Raw genomic sequence first — 13,033 nt, 5'->3', positions numbered from 1 at the left:
ACTTGTCTCAGGAAAGGCGCTGCTGTCCCCTCCACTTAGTCCTCAGCAGGCCACTGAACCGCACATGCCTGGCCACATGGGACCAACTGGGCCAGCCAGGCTTTTGGATGATGGCTCCAGCCCCTCTCATTCTTGAGAGAGAGCAGAGACAGCTCAGCAACAAGACTGGCCCTGGGCTGAGTTGTTGCCCACGGATGTAGTGTAATAAAGAGGGTATGATGAAGGGCCCAAGCCCAGCATCTGTGCATAACCTGTCACGGTGCCCCTCCATCACACACCTACACACAAAAGGAATCTCAGGAAGGTGGAGAGTATAAAGGTGGTTAGCAGATGCTAGGAAGAAAAGGGGTGGGATGGGGAATGAAGAGAAGTGGATAATTGAGTCCCACAATACAGAAAGATGGAATAAGTGAGTTCTAGTGTTTCATAGTACAGTATGAAAATTTTAGTTCACAAGAATTTCTTGCATATTTCCAGATGATTTGGTAAGAAGCTTCCTAACTTTCTCATTATGCTGGTTTTTCAGCTATTCTCTTTCTGCTCTTGAAATCATGCTGGTTTTTTGTTTTCAGATGGAGTTTCGCTCTTGTTGCCCAGGCTGGAGTGTAATGGTGCAATCTTGGCTCACCGCAACCTCTGCCTCCTGGGTTCAAGCGAGTCTCCTGCCTCCATCTTCCGAGTCGCTGGGATTACAGGCACGCGCCAGCACGCCCAGCTAATGTTGTATTTGTAGTAGAGATGGGGGTTTCTCCCTGTCGGTCAGGCTGGTCTTGAAATCCTGACCTCAGCTGACCCGCCCGCCTCAGCCTCCCAAAATGCTGGGATTACAGGCGTGAGCAACCGCGCCCGGCCCATGCTGTATCCTTATCTGTTGTCTGTTGTTGTTTGTTTGTTTTTGAGCCCAGAAATAACTTCTCACCTATATGTTCAAATGATTTTTAACATGAGTGCTAAGAAAGTCCATTGGTGGAAAAGCAGCCTTTTCAAGAAATGGTGTTGGAGAAACTTGATTTCCACATGCAGAAGAATGAAGGTGGACTCTATGTCACACCAGGTGCAAAAATTAACACAAACTGGATCAAAGACCTAGCCCCAAGTGCTAAAAGTATAATATGCCTAAAAGAAAACATTGGCCACACTTTTATGACATCAGATTGGGCAATGCTTTCGGGGATATGACACCAAAAGCATAGGCAACAAAAGAAAATTAGATTCCTTGGATTACATCTAAATGACAGACACTTTTGTGCATCAGCAAACACTGTGAACTGAGTGAAAAGATAACCCATGGATTAGGAAAAATATTTGCAAATCATATCTCTGAAAAGAGGCTGATATGCATCATATACAAAGAACAGCTAGAACTGAACAACAAGAAACCCAAAGCATCCCATTCACAACGGTCAGAAGACTCAAGTAGACGTGTCCCTAAAGAAGATATAGCAATGGCCAATAAGCATCTAAAATGATGTTCAAAATCACTAATCATAGGGAAGCGCAAATCAAACCAAGAATGTGATACCACGCATTAGGATGGATATGATAAACAAACAAGCACTGGTGAAACTAGAGGGAAGTAGGAATGCTCCAATCTGATTGGAGGGAATGTAAAACCGTGAAGGAACAGGGAAAATAGCATGGCGTGTACTGGAAAGAGTAGAAACAGGATTATCAGATGTTCCCCCAGTTGCACTTGTGGGTTCCTGCCAAAAAGAATTAGAAGCCAGGAGTGGAAGAGAGATTTGTACACCCATATTCATAGCAGCATTATTCACAACAGCTAAAATGTGGAAGCAACCCAAGGGTTCATGGACAGATGAATGAAAAAGCACACTGCAGTTCATTCATGCGATGGAAGACTATTCAGCCTTAAAAAGGCAGGCACTTCTGGCCGGTGCGGTGGTTCACGCCTGTAATCCCAGCATCTTGGAAGACCGAGGTGGGCGGGTCACCTGAGGTCAGGAATTCAAGACCAGCCTGGCCATCTTGGTGAAACCCTGTCTCTACTGAAAATGCAAAAAATTAGACGAGCGTGGTGGCGTGTGCCTATAGTCCCAGCTACTCGGGAGGCTGAGGCACAAGAATCGCTGGAACCCAGGAGGCGGAGGTTGCAGTGAGCCCAGATTGTGCCTGTGCACTCCAGCCTGTGTGACTGCACTCCAGCCTGTGCGACAGAGTGAGACTCCATGTGAACACAAAACAAAACAAAACCAAAAAAAAAAAAAAACACCCAAACAACCAGACAGGCACTTCTGACACAGGCTGCAACACGGATGAACCTTGAAGACATCTTCATCAGTGAAATAAATAAATCCCAAAAGGATAAAGACGACCAGCCTCAGTGGCTCGCACCTGTAACCCCAGCACTTTGGGAGGCTGAGGCAAGCAGATCACTTAAGGTCAGGAGTTCGAGACCAGCCTGGCCAATAAGGTGAAAGCTCATCTCTATTAAAAATACAACAATTCACTGGGCGTGGTGGCGCACGCCTGTAATCCCAGCTACTCGGGAGACTGAGACACAAGAATCGCTTGAACCCACGATGTGGAGGTTGCAGTCAGCCGAGACCACGCCACTGCACTCCAGCCTGGGTGACAGAGAAAGACTCTGTCTCCAAAACAAACAAACCAAAAAAATTAAACACAGTATGATTCCACTTATATCACATGTCTAGAGTAGTTAAACTTATGGAGTTGCAAAATAGAATGGTGGCCCTCAGGGGTGGGCGAGAGAGAGAGGCATGGAGAGTTTGGTTAATGGGTGCAATTTCCATTTTCAAGGATAAAACTGTTCTGGAGATGATGGCAGTGATGGTTGCTAAACAATGTGAATGTACCTAATGTGATTAAACTGTAAACTGAAAAAGAGTGGAAATTGTAAATGTTTATACTGGCCATTCTATATGAAATAATCTATATTTATAATTTTTAACATTTATACGTGGTATATTTTCCCATAATAAAAGATGAAAATTAAAGCACTTGGATCTTGTAAAAGAAAAGAAAGAAGCGAATAATACACACAAGCTTTCTCCTGATTAGAGGAAGAGCCCCAGAGCTTCTATGGACACTCACTTTTCTCTTCTTCTTGCATGATGATGAGGAAATCCTTAGAGCTTGGGGAACTTGGGTTACTCTGGCTAATGAGGAGCTCTGTGCCTTGAGCCCCCCAGGCCATAGAATAGTAAATACTCGTCTGTGCCTCCAGCCCTGCAGTGTGAGGTTGCAGTCCTGTGGGCTCCACAACCGTCACCTGTATCAGGAGGCTCATGTCTCACCCTGTCTTCTGGCCAGCCTTGAGGACGGAGTCTGAGCCTCCAATGTGCACCACGCAGGGAGGACAGTGGACCTGTTCTCCGTGGTCATGGCCCAACAGAGGGGAAGGGCAGTTCAGTGAGTGCTGAGGGACGGTCGGGAGCCCTGTTTGTTTCCTCATCCTCAGGACAAACAGGAGAGTGCCGTGGGCAGATGGGAGGAGACCAATATGCAAACTGTCAGCTCAGCGGACTGTGGAGTTTCTGTTCTTGGTTGTGGTGGGGGGTCTCTCTCAGGAATCTTCTTCAAAATTTTGCTTCCCTGCCCCACTGGTTGTCCTTTTCATAGACATCTCACCCACGATAGCAGGGAATGAGTCCCTCTAAACTATTCCCTCAGAACAACAAAAAGATGATGAAGGTGATGATGAGGATAAAGAGGATGATGACAGACACCATGGCATCATGAACCCTTACTGAGGGCTTCCTAAAGGCCAGACTCTGAGCTCTGTGCTCTATGCAGCTTGTTTCATTTCATCTGCATAGTCTCCCAGTTATTGGTGCACATTTCATGATTATTTTACAGATTAGAAAAAGAGCAACACATTTTCGTATAACTTGTACCAGATCATGAAGTCAAAAAGGGTGAAGCCCAATTTGAACCAGGCAGTCTAAGGCCAGACACATGGCATTTGGCCAGTCCTCTCCCTGCATCCAACCTGCTCTCTCAAATCCTTGTCACTCAGGCCGATGCCCCTGCTCACTGTGCCCTTCCCTTTGGGGGTTCCTTGTAGAGCACAGCTAGACCAGTGGGTGCCACAATCACTGTCTCAAGTATGGCAAGGGCAGCTGAGATCACATCAAAGATTCCAGAAAGAATTGGCACAGGATCATTCGGGATGCATCTCTCCCTTGCCCCTGTTCCTGGCTTTCCTTACAGCTCTCGACTTCCTCAAAGGAGTCATCAATTCAGGGTTTGGCTTCCATTCCAATTGAGGAAGCTGGAAACCATTTCAAAAATGCTCCTCAGATGTGCCCGTGGTTAAGACCTCTGAGCTCTGTTGAAAACTTTTGGAAGCTGGGCACAGTGGCTCACGCCTGTAATCCCAGCACTTTGGGAGGCTGAGGCAGGCGAATCACAAGGTCAGGTGTTCGAGACCAGCCTGGCCAACATGGTGAAACCCCGTCTCTCCTAAAAAGAGAAAAATATCAGCCGGGCGTAGTGGCGGGCACCTGTCATCTCAGCTACTCGGCAGGCTGAGGCAAGAGAATAGCTTGAACCTGGGATGCGGAGGTTGCAGTGAGCCGAGATCACTCCACTGCACTCCAGCCTGGGCAACAGAACGAGACTCCGTCTCAAAAACAAAACCAAAAACAAAAACACAAACAAAAAAGAACCCACAACATTGTGAGGGTTGGGAGACCATCAAGTAAGGTGTCCAGGACTTAGAGTCTGGCCATTAATTTTCAATACCACCCTTTCTACTTATCTGTATGGCAAGGGGTGAGACGTCCATCCTCTGAGACTCAGCGCTCTCATCTGAGTTGATTTCTAGTTGATCCAATGGAAGTGAGCGATGATTAACCGATCGTGGGTGCCCGCTGCGTGATCTCTACGTGATGGATGCATAAAGTAAAGGCAAAGTGAATTTTAGTTACATTCATTAATATTTTAAGCTTAAACTCCATACGGTTCAACGGAAATATCCCCTGACCTGAAGTTCTGGTTTCCCTGCATTCCAGACAGGACATTTTATTTTGTCCTTATCTCAGTAAGTACTGAGTATTGTGAGAGGAACAAGTGAGTCTCTTTTGTTTCTGATTCCCCAGAGCCTATATCTTGCTTGGCACAAAGGAGATAGCAAAAGTAAACATCTATGTGAATTATTGAATTGACACTGCCTTGGTTCACAAAAATTGGCTGTCATCAGTGTGACGTCAGTGTGACAGAACGTGTGTTTTTGTTTTTTTGTTTTTCGAGACGGAGTTTTGCTCTTGTTGCCCAGGCTGGAGTGCAGTGGTGTGATCTCGGCTCACTGTAGCCTCTGCCTCCCAGGTTCAAGCCATTCTCCTGCCTCAGCCTCCCGAGTAGCTGGGACTACAGGTGCACGCCGCCATACTGGGCGAAGTTTTTGTATTTTCAGTAGAGGCAGAGTTTCACCATGTTGGCCGGGATGGTCTTGATCTCCTGACCTCGTGATCCGCCCTCCTCGGCCTCCCAAAATGCTGGGATCACAGGCGTGAGCCACCGCATCCAGCCAAACGTTCTGATGAAAACTCTAAGTCCACCGAAGCTAAGGACAGGAGTTATAGCTTACATGAATTTTAAAACAAGACCCACCGATTTGAGTAAGCAATTACTCTCTTGAAGGAGAAAAGTCAGAAAACATAATGATGAAATCACTAGGACCTAACTGGCCTGTGGAACTATTTTCTGCTTATGAACTATCAACTTTAATTTCATTTCCAGATGGCATGGTCTCAGCAGTTATACAGTGTTTACAGATGTTCTAAATCAAGGGAATTCGTATCAATCTATTCGAATAAAATAAAATATTTAAGTTCTTAATTTCCTTTAATTAGGATAACCTTTTTCTTAAAGTGAAGAGAATGGTTTTATTACATAGCTTCCTTTGGTAAAGATAGGCTGTCTTTTCTAGCAATTAGGAATTTGTTATATATGATGATCTGGTTCTTGGAACATTCTTGAATCTAATGTCTCCGAGGCAGGTGTGTACAGCAAGAAGTGAATAACACAGAAATCAATGATGAAAGCATTAGAAGACAATTGAGTTTGTCAGAACTGCAAAATATTACTGAGTGTGGATTGCTCTGAAATCTGAAAACATTACTTGTGAATTGCTTCTATCCAAAATGCAGACACGATGCTGGGTGTTGGTTTACTTGTTTCCGATTTCTCAACCCTCTTTTCTAGGCAAAAGGTGTCCAATCTCTACAGACCCACAGAGTCTAACAGATGTCTCGATATTCCTCCTCCTAGAACCTCAGAGGATCCAGAACGGCAGCTGGGCCTTGCTGGGCTGTTCCTGTCCGTGTGCCTGGTCACGGTGCTGGGGAACCTGCTGATCATCCTGGCCATCAGCCCTGACTCCCACCTCCACACCCCCATGTACTTCTTCCTCTCCAACCTGTCCTTGCCTGACATCAGTTTCACCTCCACCACGGTCCCCAAGATGATTGTGGACATCTAATCTCACAGCAGAGTCATCTCCTAGGCAGGCTGCCTGACTCAGATGTCTCTCTTTGCCATTTTTGGAGGCATGGAAGAGAGACATGCTCCTGAGTGTGATGGTCTATGACCGGTTTGTAGCCATCTGTCACCCTCTATATCATTCAGCCATCATGAACCCGTGTTTCTGTGGCTTTCCAGTTTTGTCGTCTTTTTTTTTTTTCTCAGTCTTTTAGATGCCCAGCTGCACAACTTGATTGCCTTACAAATGACCTGCTTCAAGGATGTGGAAATTCCTAATTTCTTCTGTGACCCTTCTCAACTCCCCCATCTTGCATGTTGTGACACCTTTACCGATAACATAAGCATGTATTTCCCTGCTGCCATATTTGATTTTCTTCCCATCTCGGGGACCCTTTTCTCTTACTATAAAATTGTTTCCTCCATTCTGAGGGTTTCATCATCAGGTGGGAAGTATAAGGCCTTCTCCACCTGTGGGTCTCACCTGTCAGTTGTTTGCGGATTTTATGGAACAGGCGTTGGAGGGTACCTCAGTTCAGATGTGTCATCTTCCCCGAGAAAGTCTGCAGTGGCCTCAATGATGTACATGGTGCTCACCCCCATGCTGAACCCCTTCATCTACAGCCTGAGAAACAGGGATATTAAAAGTGTCCTGCGGCGGCCACACGGCAGCACGGTCTAATCTCAATATCTTCTTATCTGTTCCATTCCTTTTGTAGTGGGGGTTAAAAAAGGCAGCAAGGTCAAATAAGAATGATATCACAGGGTGAACACCCACTGTGATATTAGGAGTAATACCTCCCTAGGATATAGAATATACTGTCACAGAGTATACATACATCGGGTACACCCACTGTGATATTAGAAGCAATATCTCCCTAAAGTATGATGAAAAATATCACAGGGTGTGCACACTGTGTGATATGAGGAGTAATATTTACCCTGGATATTACGACTAATATCAAGGGTGTACACACACGGTGTACACGCACTGTGATATCAGGAGTTGTATCTCCCTAGGATATTATGAATACTACCACAGGGTATACACTATGTGTACATCCACTGTGATATTTGAAGTAATATCTCTCAATGAGATTATAAATAACATCAAAGTGTGTACACCCCTGTGACATATTAGGAGTAACATCCTTCTAGGGTATTACAGATAACGTCACAAAATGTACACCTTCTGTGACGTTTTGTACACTCTTGGTGACATTAAAAGAAACATCCCCCTAGGATATTATGAATAATAACACAGGAGGGGTACACACATGGTGTACACCACCTGCGTCATCAGGAGTAACATTCCCCTAGGATATTACGAATAATATCACAGCAGGTGTACACACATGGTGTACACCCCATGTGACATTCGGAAGAGCATGCCCCTAGGATATTAGGAATAGTATCACAGGCATTGAATACACATTTTTAATGTGTAATGTCACCCCCGGTGACATTAAAAATAACATCCCCCTTGGATATTACGAATAATATGACAGGGAGTACGCCCCGTGTGACATTAGGAGTACCATCCCCTGAGGATATAACGAATAATATCAGAGGGCGTACATGCATTGTGACCTTAGTAGTAACATCTCTTTAGGATATTACAAATAATATCACAGGGTGTACAGGCACTGTGACATTAGTAGTAACATCCCGCTGGGATATGACGAGTCATATCACACGGTGTACACCCCCGTGAGAATAGTAGCAACATTCCCCTAGAATATTACGAATAATATCACAGGAGGTACAGCCCCTGTGACTTACGAGTAACTTGTCTATAGAATATTACAACTCATATCACTGTGTGACTCTGTGTACACCCCGTGTGACTTTAGGAGTAACATCCCACAAAACTATGACGAAAAATATCACAGGGTGAACACCCCCTGTGACCTGAGGAATAACGTAGTTTTAGGATATTATGAATGATGTGACAAGGTGTACACACCCTGTGACGTTAGGAGCAATATCCGTCTAGGATGTTAGGAAGACTGTCACACGGAACACACCCCCTGTGACATTAGGATATGACAAATAATATCACAAGGTGTACACGCATCGTGACATTAGTGCTAATATCCCTCTGGTACACTATGAATAATATCAGAGGGCGTACATCCCTGTGACATTAGGAGTAACATCCCCCTAGAATAGTAAGAATAATAACACGGGGTGTACACCCCCTGTGACATGAGGAGTATCATCTCGCTAGAATATTACGAATAATGTCACAGGGTGTTATTGTCTGTGCCAATAGGAGTACAGACCCCTGGGAAATTATGAATACTATCACAGGGTGTACAGCACTGTGACATTAGGAGTAACATCTTTCTAGAATATCACGAATAATATCACAATGTGTACACCCCCTGCATCATTAAAAGTAAAATTGCCCTAGGATATTATGAAATAGAACACAGGGAGTTCACCCCGTGTGACATTAGAAGTAACATCCCCTGAGGATATAACCAATAAGATCAGAGAATGTACCTGCATTGGGACATCAGTAGTAACATCTCTTCAGGACAATACGAATAATATCAAAGGGTGTACACGCATTGTGAAATTAGTAGTGAACTCCCTCTAGGATATTAGGAATTTTATGACAGGGTCTACAGGCCTTGGGACATTAGCAGTAACGTTTTCCTAGAAGATTACGAAGAATATTAAAGGGTGTACAGGACCTGTGAATTACGAGTAACATTTCCATAGCATATTGCACATAACATCACTGTGTATACATGCCGTGTGACATTAGGGGTAACATCCCACAAAATTATAACGAATAATTTCACAAGGTGTGCACCCTCTGTGACATTAAAAGTAACATTTCCCTAGAATATGACGACAATATCATGGAGTGTACACCCTATTTGATATGAGGAGTGACATCTTATGAGGATAATATGAGTAATTTGACAAGGTGTACAAACCCTGTGACATAAGGAGTGATATCTCTCTAGGACATTATGAATAATATCAAAAGGAACATACCCCATGTGACAATAAAAGCAACCTCCCCTTAGGAGAATAAGAATAACACCACAAGGTGTACACACAATGTGACATTATTATTAAGGTAAAGCTAGGATATTGGGAATAACATCACAGTGTACAGAGTCCTGTGACATCAGGTTTAACATTCCCCTACAAAGTTACGAATAATATTGAAGGGTGTATACCCCCTGCGACTTTAGCAGCCACATCTTGCTAGAATATGGAAGATAACGTCCCAGGGTGTGAACTGAGGGTGGCAGTATAGAAAGGATCCTAGGAAAAATCGGGGAGTAATATCACCCCCCATCCCCCCCCGGATATGACGATCCACATGGCAGGGGGGTGAGGCACCCCCCGCGATGCGGGGTCCTAAGAGCCAGCCCCCTCTCCCCCCCTGGCTCTTAGGATCCGCGGTGGTCTCACAGCCTGTTTACTATATTGTGGGTAATATCATCTCCCCCTCTGGAGATTATGAACTGTTTCACAGACAGGTGTACTCCCTCGGTGTACAGAGGGAGTACACCCGTCTCTACTGGGAGTGATATCATCCTCTTCCTCCCTGAATATTAAGAGCGGTATCACAGGGGTGTTTCTACTCCCTGCGATATCGCGTGTCATATCCTCCTCTCCCACGTTGCAATTAGAAACAATATTAGTGAGGGCGTGTCCACCTTCTGTCGTATTGAAAGTAATATCATCCTCTTCCCTCCAGGATCATGGGAACAATATCCCTGAGGGGTGTCCACTTTCTGCCATATATGTAGTCATATCACCCCCTCCACCTTGGAATATTATTAAGGACCATCTCACACAGGGGTGTACACTTCCTGCGATATTGGGAGTAATATCAACCTCTCGGCCTCTGAATATTAGGAAGAATATCACAGGGTGGGTGTACACCTCCTGCTCTATCAGGGGGAGTCATATCTATCTATTATGGGGAGTAATATCATCCTCTCCCTTTCAGGAGATTAATAACAATTTCACAGGCTGGGTGAACACAGCCTGTGATGCTGGAATTATTATCATCCTCTCCCCCTCGGGATACTAGGCACAATATCACAGAAGAGGTGTACACTCCCTGCGATATTGGGAGTAATATCATATGCTGCTTCTGTGAATATTAGGAGCAATATCACCGGGTGGCTGTACATTCATTGCTATGTTGGCAGTCATGTCATACTCTACCCGCTGGGTATTAGGATCGGTGTCACAGGGTGAGTGTACACCTACTGCGATATGAAAACTAATATCATGCTCTCCATCCCTGGATATTAGGAACAATATCACAGGTAGGTGTACACCCCCTGCGGTATTAGCAGTAATAATATTATGAAATATTAAACATCAGTCTTATTAATAATTATCAATGGTAATATTAATTAATAGTATAACGTTATTAATCATTAATGATTATTTTCAAGATATGATTATGCATGATTAAAATGAATTAATATTAATGTCACTTTTAATATAGTTATTAATCTTAATATTAATTATTGTTTTATTACCAACATCACTTGTGATTGACATAACATTAATTACTGATATCATTATTTTATTATTAATGGTGATATTGCTATTAATTATTAATAGTAACCGTTAATATTTTTAATCCGTCCTAAGTTTTACTGTCTCTACTGTAATTATTAATCTCGATGATTACTATTAATTGTTATTATATTTATTAATATTAATAATTAATATAACTGTTCCCGATATCCGTGGGGGAGAGGATATTACTCCCAATATCGCAGAAAGTGTACACCCCTCTATGATGTTACTCCTAATAGCCAGGGGGTAGAGGATGTCATTATTGAAAATATCGCAGTGGGTGTACATCCCTTCGGTCATCTTCATCCTAATATCCTGGGTGGGAGCGGATGATATGACTCCCAATATCGCAGGGGGTGGAGACGTCCCCCGTGATACTGTCCCTAACATCCAAAGGTGGAGAGAATATTTCTTCCAATTTCGCCGGGGGTGCACACCACCCTTGTGATATTGATCCTAATAGCCAGGCGGCGAGAGGATGATATTAGTCTGAACATTGCAGGAGGTGTACACTCCCTAGGGATATTGTTCCTAATATCCAGGGACGGAGAGGATGATATCACTCCCAATATAGCAAGGGGTGTACACCCCTTCTGTGACATTGCTCCTAAAGGGCAGCCGGGGAGAGGAAGATATTACAGCCAATATCGCAGGGGGTGTACACCCCCTTGAGACATTCTTCCTTATATCCTGGGAGGGAGAGGAAGATACTAGCGGCAATGTCGCAGGGGCTGTACACACCCACTGTGATATTGTTCCGAATATCCCCAGGGGGAGAAAATGATGTTACCTCCAACATCGCAGGGGGTGTACATCCTCCTGTGATATTGTTTCTTATATTCAGGGGGAGAGGATGATATTACTCCCAATATCGCAGGGGTTGTACACACCTCCTGCGATACGGGGAGTAAGAGCCAGCCCCTATCCCCCCCTGGCTCTTAGGACCCCCATCGCAAGGGGGTGAGGCCCCCACGATGCGGGGAGTCATATCACCCTCCTCTCCCCCCCTGGATATGACGATCCACGGTGGGCACACAGCGTGTTCACGTTATTGTCAGTAATATCTTCTCCGCCTGTGGAAATTACCAACTATGTCACAGACGGGTGCACATCCTCTGCACTCTTTGGAGTAATAGCATCCTCTTTCCCCTTGATATTAAGAACAATATCACAGGAGTGTTTTTACCCCTAGGGGCATTCCGTGTAGTATCATCCTCTCCCACGTTGAAATTAGGAACAATATCACTGGGGGTGTGTCCACCCCGTGCGATATTGAAAGTAACATCATCCTCTTCTCTCCTGGATCATGGGAACCATATCACTGGGGTGGTGTACGCTTTCTGCGGTATTGGGAGTAAGATCATCCTCTCCGCTTTGGAATATTAAGGACCATATCACAGTGGGGCTGTACACACCCTGTACTATTAAGAAGAATATTATCCCCCTGCACATTGGAAAAAATATCACAGAGTGGGTGTACACCTCCTGCGATGGGGGGGTGATATCATCTTGTCTTCTTCTGCATAATAGCAACAATAGTACACGGGTTTGTACACTTTCTGTGATATTGGGAGTAATATCAACCTCTCTACCTTTGAATATTAAGAACAATATCACAGACTGGATGTACACCCCCTGCGATATTGGGAGTCATATCAGCCTCTCCTCTCCATGGATATTAGGAAGAATATCCCAGGATGGGTGTACACCTCCTGCTGTATGGGGAGTCATATCGTCCTCTCCCTTCCTGGCTGCTAGGAACAATTTCAGAGGGTGGGGGTCCACAGCCTGCGATATTGCGAGTAGTATCCCCTCTCCCCCTCCGGATATTAGGAACAATGTCACAGAAGGGTTGTACACTTTCTGGGATACTGGGAGTAATAGCATTCTCTTCTTCCGTGAATATTAGGAGCAAAATCACCGGGTGGATGCACACCCAGTGCTATACTGGGAGTAACGTCATACTCCAACCCCTGGAGATTATATTTGGATCAATATCACC

The 13,033-nt window shown here is 44.6% G+C and overlaps 1 pseudogene; it reads left to right on the top strand.

Annotated features, from left to right (window-relative positions):
* The first annotated feature begins 6,504 nt into the window (after positions 1 to 6,504).
* On the top strand, positions 6,505 to 7,144 carry LOC129030011 (olfactory receptor 7E24-like; annotated as a pseudogene).
* Positions 7,145 to 13,033: the final 5,889 nt, after the last annotated feature.

The sequence above is a fragment of the Pongo pygmaeus genome, chromosome 12 (genome assembly GCF_028885625.2).
Source record: "Pongo pygmaeus isolate AG05252 chromosome 12, NHGRI_mPonPyg2-v2.0_pri, whole genome shotgun sequence".
In the NCBI taxonomy this organism is placed as follows: Eukaryota; Metazoa; Chordata; class Mammalia; order Primates; family Hominidae; genus Pongo; species Pongo pygmaeus.
The sequence above is the reverse complement of the archived record's forward strand: the minus strand, read 5'-3'. Positions and strand labels throughout refer to the sequence as shown.